Source organism: Hordeum vulgare, chromosome 2H (genome assembly GCF_904849725.1).
Source record: "Hordeum vulgare subsp. vulgare chromosome 2H, MorexV3_pseudomolecules_assembly, whole genome shotgun sequence".
Classification (NCBI taxonomy): domain Eukaryota; kingdom Viridiplantae; phylum Streptophyta; class Magnoliopsida; order Poales; family Poaceae; genus Hordeum; species Hordeum vulgare.
In genome coordinates this window covers 454355459-454370886 of record NC_058519.1, presented here as the reverse complement: position 1 = coordinate 454370886, position 15428 = coordinate 454355459, and positions in this window count along the sequence as shown.

The window sequence follows — 15428 nt, the reverse complement described above, 5'->3', positions numbered from 1 at the left end:
GAATCGCCGCCGCCACGAGACGGAACTTGAGCAGAACCAATCTAGAGCTCCGGCAGGCCGTCCTGCCAGGGAAACTTCCCTCCCGGAGGGGGAAATCGTCACCATCGTTACCACCAACACTCCTCTCCTCGGAGGGGAATCATCATCATCAACATCTTTATCAACACCATCTCCAAACCCTTGTTCATCTCTTGTAACCAATCTCCGTCTCGCGACTCCGATTGGTACTTGTATGGTTGCTAGTAGTGTTAATTACTCTTTGTAGTTGATGCTAGTTGGATTACTCGGTGGAAGATTATATGTTTAGATCCTTGATGCTATTCAATACCTCTCTGTGATGAGTATAATTATGCTTTGTGAGTAGTCACTTTTGTTCCTGAGGACATGGGATAAGTCTTGCTATAAGTACTCATGTGAATTTGGTATTTGTTCGATATTTTGATCCGTTGTATGTTGATTTTCCTCCAGTGGTGTTTTGTGAACGTCGACTACATAAAACTTCAACATTATTTGGGCCTAGAGGAAGGCATTGGGAAGTAGTAAGTAGATGATGGGTTGCTAGAGTGACAGAAGCTTAATCCCTAGTTTATGCGTTGCTTCGTAAGGGGCTGATTTGGATCCACTAGTTTAATGTTGTGGTTAGACTTTGTCTTAATTCTTCTTTCGTAGTTGCGGATGCTTGCAAGAGGGGTTAATGATAAGTGGTAGGTTTGTCCAAGTAAGGGCAGCACCCAAGCACCAGTCCACCCACATATCAAACTATCAAAGTAGCGAACGCGAATCATATGAACATGATGAAAACTAGCTTGACAGAAATTCCCATGTGACCTCGGGAGCGCTTTACCTCCTATAAGAGTTTGTCCAGACTTGTACCTTGCTACAAAAGGGATTGGGCCACTTTGCTGCACCTTTTTTACTATTGTTACTTGCTACTTGCTACGAATCATCTTATCAAACAACTATATGTTACCGATAATTTCAGTGCTTGCAGAGAATACCATGCTAAAAACCACTTGTCAGATCCTTCTGCTCCTCGTTGGGTTCGACACTCTTACTTATCGAAAGGACTATGATAGATCCCCTACACTTGTGGGTCATCAGCATGTCACCATAGCAATTATTGTGTTGTCATTTATCTACTCGAGGCAAGCAGAAATTAAGCTCGGGGATGTTGATACGTCCCAAAAGTATCTATAATTTCTGCTTGTTCCATGATGTTTTGGGTGACATTGTTATATGTTTTGCTACACTTTTATATCATTTTACACATATTTTGAGTAACCTACTAACTCAGTGCACCCAATGCCAGTTTCTGTCTGCTGATGTCTTTTTGCAGAGGATTTTACCCAATTTTGCGAAGCCCGAAAAATCCAGAAAAATATATATAAAAAATCAGCGAAACAGAAGCTTCGGGATCAGCAAAGGAGGGCCAAAGGGCGGCGGGGGCCTCCGAGGCGGCTTACTGGCGCGGCCAGGCCCTAGGCCGCACCAGGAGGTTGCCTGGGTGGGCCCCACCTCCTCCGGTGCCCTCCTTTGGCCTATATTTAGTGTTCCATGAGGAAACCCTCGCAGATAATCTGGAATCACGAATTTCTCCTTCGTTCTGCCGCCACAGCGCTTTCGAGATCGGGAGCGTCAGGAGACCTCTTCCCGGCACCCTGTCGGAGGGGGATTGACCTCCGGGAGCTTCTCCACCATCATGGATGCCTCCCGGATGTGCCGTGAGTAGTTTCCCTTGGACCATGAGTCCATGACCAGTAGCTATATGATGTCTTCTCTCCAATCTTGTGCTTCAATGGTTAGTCCTTGTGAGCTGCCCTACATGATCAAGGCATCGATGTAATTCTCTTGCTATTGCAATGCTCGGTTTGTTGGGCTCTAATGGATTATGAGATTATGTTCAGATTGTTATGAGTTATATATTTGATTATCCTTTTATATTATGTTCCTTAGTGATTCATGCATGTTCTCCGTTGCCTTTTATTGCTTCGGCCAAGTAGTAGATCGTAACTCCAAGAGGGAGCGTTATGCATGATTGTGGGTTCGGGCCCCTCGATGTCTAGCTTGAGTGAGATAAACATGAGACTAGGGGATGTGTTTGTTGCCACGAGGGAGAAAACAACGGTGCTTGTGACCAAACTTGCAAGGATTGTTTACCTTACGCATAGTTCGTTAATGTTGTTGTCCGTTTCTTTGAGGTTACACTTCGGGTGGGGCTCGCAACTTAATACTGGAGAGATGTTCTGGATATATATCTTAAGGTGGATATTAGTAAGTAGATGCTAATGAATAAACTATCTACTTTTCTTGGCATATTGCCCATTACTATTGAACCTCTAACTATCAAGGAGCATAATTAGCATTGTGGTGCGATCATAATTCTGTCAATTGCCCAACTGTGATTTGTTTACCTTAGCATAGTTGTTTATCGTCTTTTGGGAGAGATACATCACTAGTGAATGTCATGTGACTCCGGTCCATACCGCCATCATTGGTTACACCTCCACTATTTACTGCTTTATTTACTTTTCCATTGCAATCACTATTACCTTCCCGCTTGTGTTTTGATCCTTTGCAAACTACAAGGACGGAGATATTGACAACCTCTCTGTACTCTATGGGAGCAAAGTTATTTATTGTGTGTGTAGGTCCATGTCTTCTGTTAGCGCCAGGGTGGAAGACACCTACTTGTTGAGCCTAGGAGTCCTCCTGGTTCGATAAACCTTACAGTCTCCGTGTAAGGGAAATTTGTTGTTGACTACATATCCACCTTCCACTTGGGATCCAACGAGGGGCGAGAAGCATATACATCATCTCGTCATCAGAGTTCCAGTTGGCCTCCCATCGGAACAAAGACTTGTGGCCGCATAAAAAGTGTTTCGGGATTCCCTCTGGTGTTTTTAGGGTAGATGAGAATTTATAAGCCAAAGAACGGAGTCGGGAGGGCCATGTGGGAGGCACAAGCCATGAGGGCCCCCCACGCTGCGCCCGGTTGGTTATGGGCCCCCCATGATGCCTCCAGCCTTCTTCTGATGCACGTTGGTCTTCTTTTGGTCCAGAAAAATCGCCAAAAAGTTTCAGGGCAATTGGACTTCGTTTGGTATGGAAAATCTGTAAATTGAAAAACACGTAGAAAATAGCAAGTGGCACTTGGCACTGGGTCAATAGTTTAGTGATCAAAAATAATATAAATTGGTAAATAAATACCCCAAAATTATTCTAGAATGATAATATATCAGCATGAAATAATCAGAAATTATAGATACGTTGGAGAAAATAAGATTATCATTCTTTCGTCCTGTGAAAAAAAGATAAGCGAGAAAATAAGCCATCACATTATGTGACCCGAAATTCAAACAAGAGAAATTTCAAATATCATACCAAATATTGCAGTAATCATCTCATTGATTTCCTTTTTAAGGGTCCGTAGCTCCTGTGTGATAGCCTCAAGTTGTTTCTCTGCATCTTTGGTGTGCTTCAAAAGGGCGTCTTTTTCCTTATGAAAATTGGACTTAGTTTGATTAAGGAGATAATATGCTTGTTTTTCTCATCTTCAAGACAAGTTACCTCTCGCTCTGCATGAGTCTTTAGTTTTTTTATCATCTTGGAGCTGCTTTTGAATATTGACTATAGAAGACTGAGAGTTCTCCAATGATTCTCACACAAGCATAAAAATTATAAGTAAAAGTCTCAAGCCTCCTAAATAAGACGAACCAACACTTGGGGGCTAAATGATTTAAAAAACTAGATAAATTGACAAAGTCCCATGCAGTTGCAGGCAATCCACATGGCACTTGGGGGCTAATGCAACACTTTCTTTGTTCTACAAGAGGAAGACCATGTCATCTCAAAGAGGAAAGTAGGCCCTTGGGGCTATACTTGGCCATTTTTCATGGAAAGACCCACCATCTGAAAGAGGAAAGCCGACCCTTGGGGGACACACTTGGCATTTTTCATGGAAAGACCCCGCCATCCCAGGAAGATAAGCCGGCCCTTGGGGATGAGCCACAAGTGTAGGGTATCTATCGTAGCCTTTTCTATAAGTAAGAATGTCGAACCCAACGAGGAGCAGAAGGTATTGACAAGTGATCTTGAGCAAGGAATAACTTTAAGTACTGAAAGGTAACTTTTTATGGGTTTTCTAGTATAAGCAACAAGGAAATAAATGCAAGTGAAATAAATGGTGCGGAGGTGCAACAAGTGGCCCAATCCTTTTGAACACAAAGGATAAGCCGAGAGACTAAACTTATAAATACTAAGGCGTTCCTGAGGACACACGAAAGAGATAGTCAAGTGCTTTCGTCATATTCTGTCTAGCACTATGTTTTGTATTAATAAGTGTTAGGTGGGTGGATCTTAACTAGTGCACCGTCTAGGCTATGACAAGTACACTCTTATGATTAATCCCTCTTGCAAGCATCCATAAATACAAGAGATAAATTAAGGAAAAGCCTAACCATAGCAATAAGCTTTAGGATCCAATACTCCCTTGTGCAAAAGTATGCAGACTGGGGTTCAGGTTTCTGTCACTCCGGAAACCCACCATAAGCATTCTTTATACACGATGCATTCCCCTAGGTCCTTAAAAAGGCGAAGTGTTATGTAGTCAACATTCACATAACACCACTAGAAGAATAACATCATAACTTAAATATCAATCAACACATATTACTTCAACATCACATGACTACTAGCATCTACACTTTTCCCATGTCCTTAAGAACTAATGGAACTACTCAGAACACATAAAAGAGATCATGATCAGAGGTGATGAAAATATGATTAACAATCTGGTCATAACAATAATCCTCCAACAAAACTCAATAGCATTCACCACAAAAGAGTAATCAACACCGGTAGAGTAGAGGGGATGAATAGTGCAAGGTACAACTCCTAATACAATGGTGAAGTAGATGGGATGAAGGTGGAGATAGTGCTGGTGTTGGTGATTATGGTGAAGATGATCCCGATCATGCCCGTGACGATGGTGATGACGATGAGGACGATCTCCCCTTCCCGGAGGAGTTCTCCCCGACGGAATCTGCCCGCCTGAAAGGTCTTGTTTCTGCCACGGAGCGGCAGCGGAATCGCGAAAACTCTTCTATTTCCAAAATTTTTAGGTCAAGAGGGAGATATAGGCCAAAATAGAGTGTCGGGGTGGGGCCCGTCACTCAGGTGGCCTCCTGGCGCGGCCTAGGGGGGCTGCGCCAGCAGGTCGCCTAGGTGACCTATGGCCCCCCTCCGGCCCTCCTTTGTCCTGTCTTCGGCACCCGTTTGGAAACTTCTTCCCTCAAAATTTCAGCTCAATTGGAGATGTTCTGATATTGCAACTACTTGTGCTATTTTCTCCGCTGAATCCTGTGGCTGCTGTTTCGGCACCGAAAAGTTGGAAACTGCATAAAATAAGCCAAAACACTATAAGTACATCATCATAAACTGAAATATATCAATGAATAGAGATAAATTATGATACAAAATAGTGATGCATTTTGGACGTATCAACTCCCTAAGATTAGACCTCGCTTGTCCCCAAGCGAATACTGAGCTCGTTAACCTGTCCACAAGTTTAGAGAGTGAAGTGTCGATAAATAAGAATACAAACAAGAAACATCATAATTTCTCTACTAAACTCAACCATCCTCAACAAAAATCTCAACTCATAAGGCTCTTATGAAAGAGTAATATCAATTACAATCAAAAGTAGAGCTAAGAAAACTCATCAAACCATGGCAAACATGTCCTTGGTCAAAGAACAACTAATAACTTTTAACTTTTGCTCTTCCTCTTATATTTTGATGACATCAATCGAAGCTTTTTGACAGAACATGTTATCAGTCAAGAAGTGAAAATACTAACACAAAGGAAGATGTTTGCTTTAGCTAGGCTCAACAAACAACTCGCTTATCTTAACGATAACATCAACAAAGGTGTGATATGGAAATTCTGAATGAAACAATATAAATGCATGCATCTTTGTCAACATAAAGTGTGTGCTCTTTTCAGGATAGAAAGAAGTAGGTTTTACTGACTCAACATAAAAGTAAAAGATTGGCCCTTCGCAGAGGGAAGTAGGGAAAACTCATGTGCTAGAGATTTTAGGGAGTTTGAAAACAACAAGATTGTAAAACAAGCTTTTGAGAGGTGCATAATTTGTCAACGAATGCTAATAGATAGCCCAATACTTCTCATGCTGGACAAGTTTTGAGGAATGGCTCCCAAGCTGGTGTGGGGACCCCGACTGGTAAGTCGAGATCGCCGTGCCCAGTGATCCCAAGGATCAATGCTCACTTAACACAGATACTGAATAATAGAGTCTTACATCCATACATACCGTTTGATAAAATAAATGACCACTTCGGTTGAGCCTTACATACATAGGGCCTTAAAGGCCAAAGCACCAAACTAGACCAATAGCGGAATTATTGGTTGAAAGCGTGAACCCATGCCATCAGCCTTAACCTAAAGGCATTCTGACTGCGAAGCGTCCTAGCTCGCAAGAACGTCACCGAGTTAATCTTCACCGTATCCTGCCTTTCACACCTGGTCAATGAAATAACCAGTGGCAAGCCAATGAGTACTTTGAATGTACTCGCAAACAACCCATGATACGAACAATGAAAGTGAAGGATAACAGTATCATGCATCTTTAGTGTAACTCATCTGGGTGGAATGATCATGTATATGCATCAAGTTAAAGAATTACTTTTGAAGAACAGGTTACAGATATCAACATATCTGCTAAGGGTTGAACCATCCGGGTTCACCCTATAGGCCAAGTCATCGGACTTGTGATAACCTCAATGTATCAGCTGAGGGTTAAACCATCCGGGTTCACCCTATATGCCAAGTCATCGGACTTGTCATAACCTCAATGTATCAGCTGAGGGTTAAACCATCTGGGTTCACCCTATATGCCAAGTCACCGAACTTGGTCATAATATTATGATTATAACAACACCTTTTTAACACCACACACACACACTTTTGGTTTATGCGGAAACGCTGGACGTAGTTTAAGCAGCACCACCCAACTGTCCTTGATCGTGGACACGGCTATTCGAATAGTTTGACACTCTGCAGAGGTAGTACGCTCGACCCACGAGAAACGGGAAACTTCCGTGTCATCCACGACTCGCGGTATATCACATACACCCGAGGTAAGTACCCGATCGTCATCTTTCCCCTGACGATACTAGACAAAGAGGTCCACTCGGTTGGTACCCGGCCCACATGTTGTACGTCTTACGAGCACCGACTCTGGACAGTATCAACCATGCGGGGACCAACGGTGTGCCTCGAACTCATAATAATGGCATAGTTGTCCTACCTGGCACGACCCCATCACGAGAGTGACACCGATCACTCCCGCCACTAGTAATGTGGCTCTTTGCTAGCACCGATCAGAGTAATCAACAAAACCCCGTCCCATAAAGGGGGTATCGTGGTCGTACTGGTAATGTTGGGACGGTCGACACATCATAAATCTAATCCCATTTCCGAAACCATACTCACGCAAAACACCGGTGCATCACTTCACCAAAAGTGATCACCAACTCATCATCACCCTCGGGCATTAGTGGCACCCGACGGGGTTTTCATAAACTCTTTATTTAACTCATCATCATGCTTATGATAATATGCTCTATCTTTACTTGTCAACATGGTATTAGTGTGACCCTCAAGGGGTAGGGTTAAGCTCAATGCAATGATCTTACTCTACTAGTCAACATGACAGTAGCATGATCCTCATAGATGGTAGGGTCAAGCTCATCATGCTTGTGCTTCGAGGAGCCATATGAATAACACCACTACCATGCAAGTGCTTCGAAGAAGCCTTCGGTACCATCACCACAATGATGAACCAGCATCGTGATCACATGCAACGGGAAAATACCAACTATACTAGCATGCAACAATGTTTATGATCATGTCATGGTCAAAGGGCTGCTTGCCTTGCTCACGTAAGTCCTCGGGGTCTTCGAGGTCTTCCGCTCCGTCCCCGAATACTCCGTCTACCGTCAACTATCGTCGGAAATAACCATAGTAAGCCACACATCAAGAAGAAACAAAAGTGTTCTATAAATAGAAGTTTTATTTTTCTTGGACATCTCTGGTCATAAGAAAAATACCTGAAGCTTCTCACAGGAGATTTGAATCATCAAGGATTTTTGAATGGATGGAAAGAGCAATAGGTTATCATTGAAGAAGCCAACAGAAATCATTATGTTAAGAATGAGTGGAGGCACCCATTTAACAGAGAATGATTTTAGAAATATTTAGGAAGTGGTTTCACTGGATTTGGAGATGGTATGAATATTCTAGAGAGTTTACAACGAGGAATAAATTGCAATAGGAGCTACTTATTTATTGCAACAGAAATAAGTCACACAAAAATGTTGACCAGGGTTCTAAAAATGGAGAATGATTTTAGAAGTCTGTGGAAGTTTGAATCACTCCATTTGGAGTTGTTTTGCATCCTAGGGAAATTTCCAAAGTGGAGTCAAATATGGACAGATCTGAATTTTAAATGAAATACCACAGAAAGTTGGTAGGGAAAAATGTGCAAAGCACTTATTTGGATAGGCCTGATTTTTAGGATCCTGCAGAAATTTGAATCAATGAAATACGAGTTAGTATGAATTTATGGGAGATTTTAGAAGTTTAAGAAATATGGAAAAAGATAAAAGGGCTCAGCTTCTCGGACTAACTAGCGCCTAGGGCGTTGGATAGGCCTTCGAGCCGGCCCACTGGCTTGGCTTGGCCAGCCAAGCCACGCAGGAGGCGCCCTAGCACGAAGTGCGCTTCCCACGCAGGAAGATGGCACCCCACCGAGGCGCAACCACTTAAGTGGCGCGGCCCCACCTGGCGGCCTAGCCAGCCGGCTGACGAGCGGGGCCCGTGGCCTTCTTCAACCTCCCACCATGAGAGAGAGTAGGGGAGGCCGACGGCGGCTGTCGGAGCTACAGGGCATGGCTCCCAGCGCTCCGACCACGGGAGACCTCGGAGAGGCGAGCCGCACCCATTCCCATGCCTAGCGCGAGCTGGAAGGGGCCGAGGTGGCGGCGCCTCGCACGACCGCGGAGGTGGACGTCGGAAGTCGTGGCCTCGAGCTCTTGGCGCCCCCGGGAGGGAATGAGGGCTGATCGAAGGTTCTACACGGAGGTGCCATGGCGCCGGAGGGGTTCAAGGGAGAGGGGAGGCTTGGAGGACCTCAAATCTGAGAGGAGGCCGAGGCGGCTCCGCGGCGGCCATCCGATGAGAGACCGAAGGCGAGGTGCTTCGGCGATGGAAAAGGGGAGGGGAGATCCACGGCGAGACGAGGGGGAGGTGCAGGGGAAGTCCCAAGGGAAAGGGGAGCCCGACGTTGCTCGAGTCGCTGCTGCTCCAGGAGGGAGAGATTCGGCTAAGGCACGGCAGGAGATAATGGAGAGCTTGGGGAGAAGAGGAGGGGCTTCCGAGGCTGCTGGGAGAGAGAGGAGAGGGTTCTGGAGGCTTAGGGCGCTCGGGAGGGAGCCATATGGAGAGGGGAAGAGAAGAGAAAGCGCAGGAGCTCTCGGAGCTCTCTGGTGCATGGATGCCACGCATGCCTGAGGGGTCTTGGAGGCTTGCTAGTGGAGGGGGAATGGCTTGAACGGTTAAAAGGGGATGCTCTGATGCTCTGAGACATGGTGCAGCTGCGGGACATGAGCTAGGGAACAAGGAAATGGTGCAGAGCACCATTAGTGCAGGCTCACAGCATGGTCACCACGGCCATCCACGCCCACAGGTTTGCAAAAACCAGCAAAAGCTGTCCGGGAGGTGGGGCATGCTATCTGGAAGGGTACTCTGGAATTTGGTGGCTTGCAGAGTTGATTTGAACTAGTTTTGACTACTGCCAAGTTTCTAACAACAAACTTAGAGCTGACAAAAATGGGTCTTAGGAGGGAAGCCTTGGGGAGAAATTATGTCTGGCAGAGTTAGGCATGGAAGGACTACCAGACTGCAAAGTTTCAGCTCAACAAAGCAAGTATAGCTAGTACTTGTTGTACAAAGCTACTTTTCAGCCACAAATGAACTTGAGGAGGTGCTGCTCATTTTCTCCACATGAGCATGCCATATCTTAGTTCTAAATTAAGCCATGGCATATAATAGATGCTCTGGAAAGAGTTGGGGGTGATAGCTTAAGCAGAATAATGGAAAGAAGGGTAAAACAGTGCTCCCAAGGGTGAAAATGAGAGAAACTTACAAAGGGTCCGTCCCCAATAATTTACCAGTGTTCATGGGAAAGTTACTGGAGGTGAAATGTAACTATGTGAGGCTGTGGTAGAAAGTTGAGCTCAAGGAATAAAGTAGAAGGGGCAAAACAAGCCAAATTACTGAGTGCACACAAGGTGTTTGATCTGTGGTTAGGCTATCAGATGAATTCCAATGGCTATGAAACTTAACAGGGTCAAACAATAGAGGAAAATAGGCTTGCACACCAAATTTGGGATTTTCTGGAGGAGTTTTCCAATGTAGACTTGAAAAACCATAGAAAGGGGCAGAAATGGGTTTCTTCTTAGAACCCTATTCAAATAAATTCCCACAAATCCAATATTTGGTGTAGGGGCATTATTTGAGCATTAAGGCATGAACAAAAAGTTTGAGGTCAATTGGAAAAACTTTATAATGTAAAGTTTGTCAAAGTCAGAAATCAACAGAGAGGGTTTTGAGGGTCTTAGGACAAGTTCCTCTATTCTCCTTGGTGTACCACTTGGTTTGGATGCCTCATTGGAGTACTGGAACATTTCCACCAAATTTGAGCACAGTTGGAGACACTTCACAATGTAGAGTTGCTCAAATTTGATTCTGGACAGATAGGGTTTTGGAGTGATTAGGGGAGTCAAATCAACTTGGATTGAAATGAAACTTGGCAAGATCATCAAGAATATCATAGATGACATGCTAGAATTTTACTGGAATTTATTGAGAATATTTCTTATAGAAATATTCCAAAAGCTTGAAATAGACAGGAATGGTTTTGGAGGGGTTTGCCCAATATTTTGAACATGACCATGTGTTGAAACTCATAAATATGGAATAAATATATCCACTGAGTTTCCCTAAATTTTCTTAAATATTTTGAAAGCAATAAAAATAACTTTCCTTCATAGGAGACCATTTCTGGCCTCACAGAAGGGCTTTTAAATAAAATAACTTTTAAAATAATAAAATGATGGTTTTTGAAAGTCATTTTGATAATGGTTTTAAATAAAACAATTGGTGCAAAAGAAACTCCCTAATTTGAGGACTTGTAGTATAAACCTCATCTCAGGGGTTTGAAAGTTTAATTCAAAGAAAAGCTTTTTGGTGAAAATAATATTTGGTAAAAATAGATATTTGTCCTAAACACATGGTATGATCATTAGGCAGGAGATCATGGAGTGAGGAGGTGATTAGGAGGATGGCAAGAATTAATGGGGATCAATCACATGCAATTAAACAAACAGGCAGACAATAGTCACTCCAAGCATCACAAGCATTCACAAAATTTTTAATTGGTCCTAAATTTTGAAATAAGTTACTTAATTAGGAAGGCCAAAAACTGGGGTGTGACAGGTGGGGATGATCACATCCCCTTAGTCTCCTTTCTTTATCACTGCCAAAGTTTTATGATTTCTCATCAACAAAGCATGAAGGAGGTTTTTTTTGTTGTTATTATCTTTTACGAGCTCGGCGCGCTCATGCCAGTCCCGCCTCGTATTAAGGGTTCGCAGATCACATGCAAACCCAAGATAAAACTTGTCCAGTATGAGAAGATCATGAATTACCTACTACTTTCTCATGAGCTAAAGCAAAGGCACAAATCAGGGAGTAATATTTGAAGGTTTAAAGATAGCACATGAGTAATATACTTTAGGAGTGGCGGTGAAATAGTACATATAGGGAAGATATGGTGGACTCTAGGGAAGGTTGAGGTTTCAGGGTACGGATGCACAAGCAGTATTCCCGCTTAGTGCATGGGTTGGCTAGCAAAGGCTTTTAAGAGCAGACAAATAATGTTGACTTGGATGCAAAACAATATAAAGTTTAACATAAAGAATTGGCATAAAACATCAAGTTGTCTTCCTTGTCAGCATAACACTTCAAGGATAAGAACATAAAGGTTTTGGCTAAGTCGCTACTAGAAAAACTCATGCTTGTTGTTATGACCAATGCTATGTTTGCCAAGATTAAATAAAGTTTTCAAAGCCATACCTGATATGTAAGATCAATACTCCCATAAGAATCAACATATAAGATCGATTGCGTGAAGAGAATACCAAGTGCAGCAAAGAAACCAATAGACTTCTCATTAATAATCCATCATAGACACTGCACGCTCACGGATACAAACTCTTCACAAGGGAGTAATAGACCTTAATTCAAACACCTATTTCGTAAGATAACTTCCTTAGACATGATACAACACTAAACTTGACCAAAAATAAGTAAAGGATAAAAATAAAGATAACGGGTACTCCCCCGAGCTTGGAACAAGCTAAGGGAATGCCATTACCCATGAAGATTTTACACTTCATCCTTGTTCTCGTTCCTCAGGTAATCCTTAGCGAAACACTTCCATGGCAGAGGTCCTCCTTCCACACAGGATTCTTCGGTCTCCAGGATCCTGCTTTCGGCAGCTAAGTCCAGTCACAAAAACTTAAGTTCATACTCACGGTTCTGGTTTTGAAAGTCATAGACGTGCCCTTGAACCTCGAACACTTTGGTTTCTAGTGCGGATATGCTTGATCGCACTTCCTTCATCTCCTCCTCATGCTCCCTCTTTAGCTCAGCGATGATACCATAGTTGGCCTCAACACCACGCTCGATCATCAACTGGGGTGTGACAGACCTTACCCTCTTAAGAAAATCTCGTCCCCAAGATTTCTGGGCTAGGGGTTGGTGAGATACAAAATCTCGTCCCCGAGATTTGGAGGACACCATCCTCCACCCAAAGGGTTTGAGGGTGTATTTTACCTCTGCGAGATAAGGGTTGATGACGTTGACGAGGAACTTGTCCTTGGTAGACTCTGGGGAAGCCATGGAACCTAAGTTTGCTGAAAGTTCTCCTGGCACAAACAGATCAAAAAGAAAACGCAAGGAATCACAATATACAAAGACGGGACGATCCGGGAAAATATATAGGAAAATTTTCTGCACCCAAAGGAAGGTAACAAGCCAAAGTGGAGTCAAAGATGGACTCCAGGTTGTCCAGGCAGCCTCCTGGCGCAGCCAGGGGCCAGCCCGCACCAGCAGGTCGCCTGGGTGACCTGGAGCTCCTCTCCGGCTCCGCTTCGGCTCGGAATTTTCCTAATTTTTCGAAAACGTATAAAACGGAACTTTTATTGATGTTCGTGAAGTTTGCTTACCGTATTTCATACATTTTCTTATTCTGCTTCTGCCGATGTCGGATACAGTGTTGCAATATGTTCTTCATGAGTGGCTACATGTATCACATCCACCTCTACATTGATGGGGTCTCCAGCCATGTAATGCTTGAGCCTTTGCCCATTCACAACATGTGGTTTTGTGCCTTCAATATTATTAATCTTGATTGCACCAGAGCGGTAAACTTCTTCGATATGGTACGGTCCTTCCCATTTGGAAAGTAATTTACCTGGAGAAAACGTGAAACGAGATCTATACAACAAAACTTTGTCACCAACATTAAATTCACGTTTCAAAATTCTCTTGTCATGCCACTTCTTTACCTTTTCTTTGAATATTTTTGCGCTCTCATAAGCTTCACTTCTCCACTCATCTAGAGAAGTCAAGTTCATGAGACGCTTTTCACCATCAAGCTTTGGATCAACATTAAGCTCTCTAACAACCCAGAAAGATTTGTGTTCTAACTCTAGAGGTAGATGGCATGCCTTTCCATAAACCATCTTATACGGCGACATCCCCATGGGATTTTTGTAAGTAGTTCTATAAGCCCACAAGGCATCTCCTAGCTCATTAGACTAGTACTTTCTAGAACTGTTCATTGTCTTTTGCAAGATCAACTTGATCACTCTATTTGTGAGCTCAACTTGCCCACTTGTTTGAGGGTGGTAAGGTGAAGCAATTCTATGATTAACATCATATTTGGCTAGAGCTTTTCTAAAGGTACTGTGTGTAAAATGTGATCCTCCATCGGTCATGAGATACCTGGGTACACCAAACCTAGGGAAGATCACATCCTTGAGCATTTTCAAATATGTCTTATGATCGGAACTTTCAGTGGGGATCGCTTCAACCCACTTGGTCACATAATCTACAGCTACTAAGATGTGAGTGTACTTGTGTGAAGGAGTGAGAGGATCCATAAAATAAAAAACCCCGGCAATCAAAAGGCTCAATGACTAGCGAATAATTCATAGACATCTCATTCCTCCTACTAATATTACCAACTCTCTGGCACTTATCACAGGATAAAACATAATTTCTAGCATCTTTAAAGAGAGTGGGCCAATAAAAACCTGATTGGAGAACCTTGTGTGTGGTCCTCATACTGGCATGATGTCCTTCATAAAGACTGCTATGACATTGTCTCAAGATATCCTTCTGCTCATGCTTCGGTATGCATCTCCTCAAATTTCCATCCGCATCTTCTCTAAAAAGATGTGGGTCATCCCAAAAGTAATACCTCAAGTCGTGGAAGAACTTCTTCCGCTGCTGGAATGTTAAACCTGGAGGCAAAAACTTTGCAACAATAAAGTTAGCATAATCTGCATACCATGGATCTGAATTAGATTTCAACTGTAAAACAGCTAAATGTCTGTCAGGAAAACTCTCATTGACCGGAATAGGATCATGTGGTATGTCCTCCATCCTGGAAAGGTTGTCTGCTACAGGGTTGTCTGCTCCCTTCCTATCAACAATCTGCAAATCAAATTCTTGAAGAAGAAGGACCCATCTGACAAGCCTTCGTTTGGCATCCTTCTTTTCCATAAGATACTTAATAGCAGATGGATCAGTATGAATAATGACTTTAGAATCAATAATGTAAGGCCTAAACTTATCACAAGCAAACACTACCGCTAAAAATTCTTTCTCATTATTAGCGTAATTCTTTTAGCAGTGTTAAGGGTTTTGCTAGCATAATGGATAACATTCCATTTCTTATCAACCCTTTGTCCTAACACAGCTCCAACAAAAAAATCACTAGCATCACACATGATTTCAAAAGGCAAATTCCAATCAGGTGGTTGGACTATAGGGGCGGTTATCAAGGCTTTCTGAAGAACTTTGAAGGCTTCCTTACAATCTTCATCAAACACAAAAGGAATATACATATGGAGGAGATTGGTAAGGGGTTTCAAAGTTTTACAAAAGTCTTTAATAAATCTCCTATAGAAACCAGCATGACCGAGGAAACTACGAATACCTCTAATGTCTTTTGGATAAGGCATTCTCTCGATTACTTCAATCTTTGCCCTGTCCAC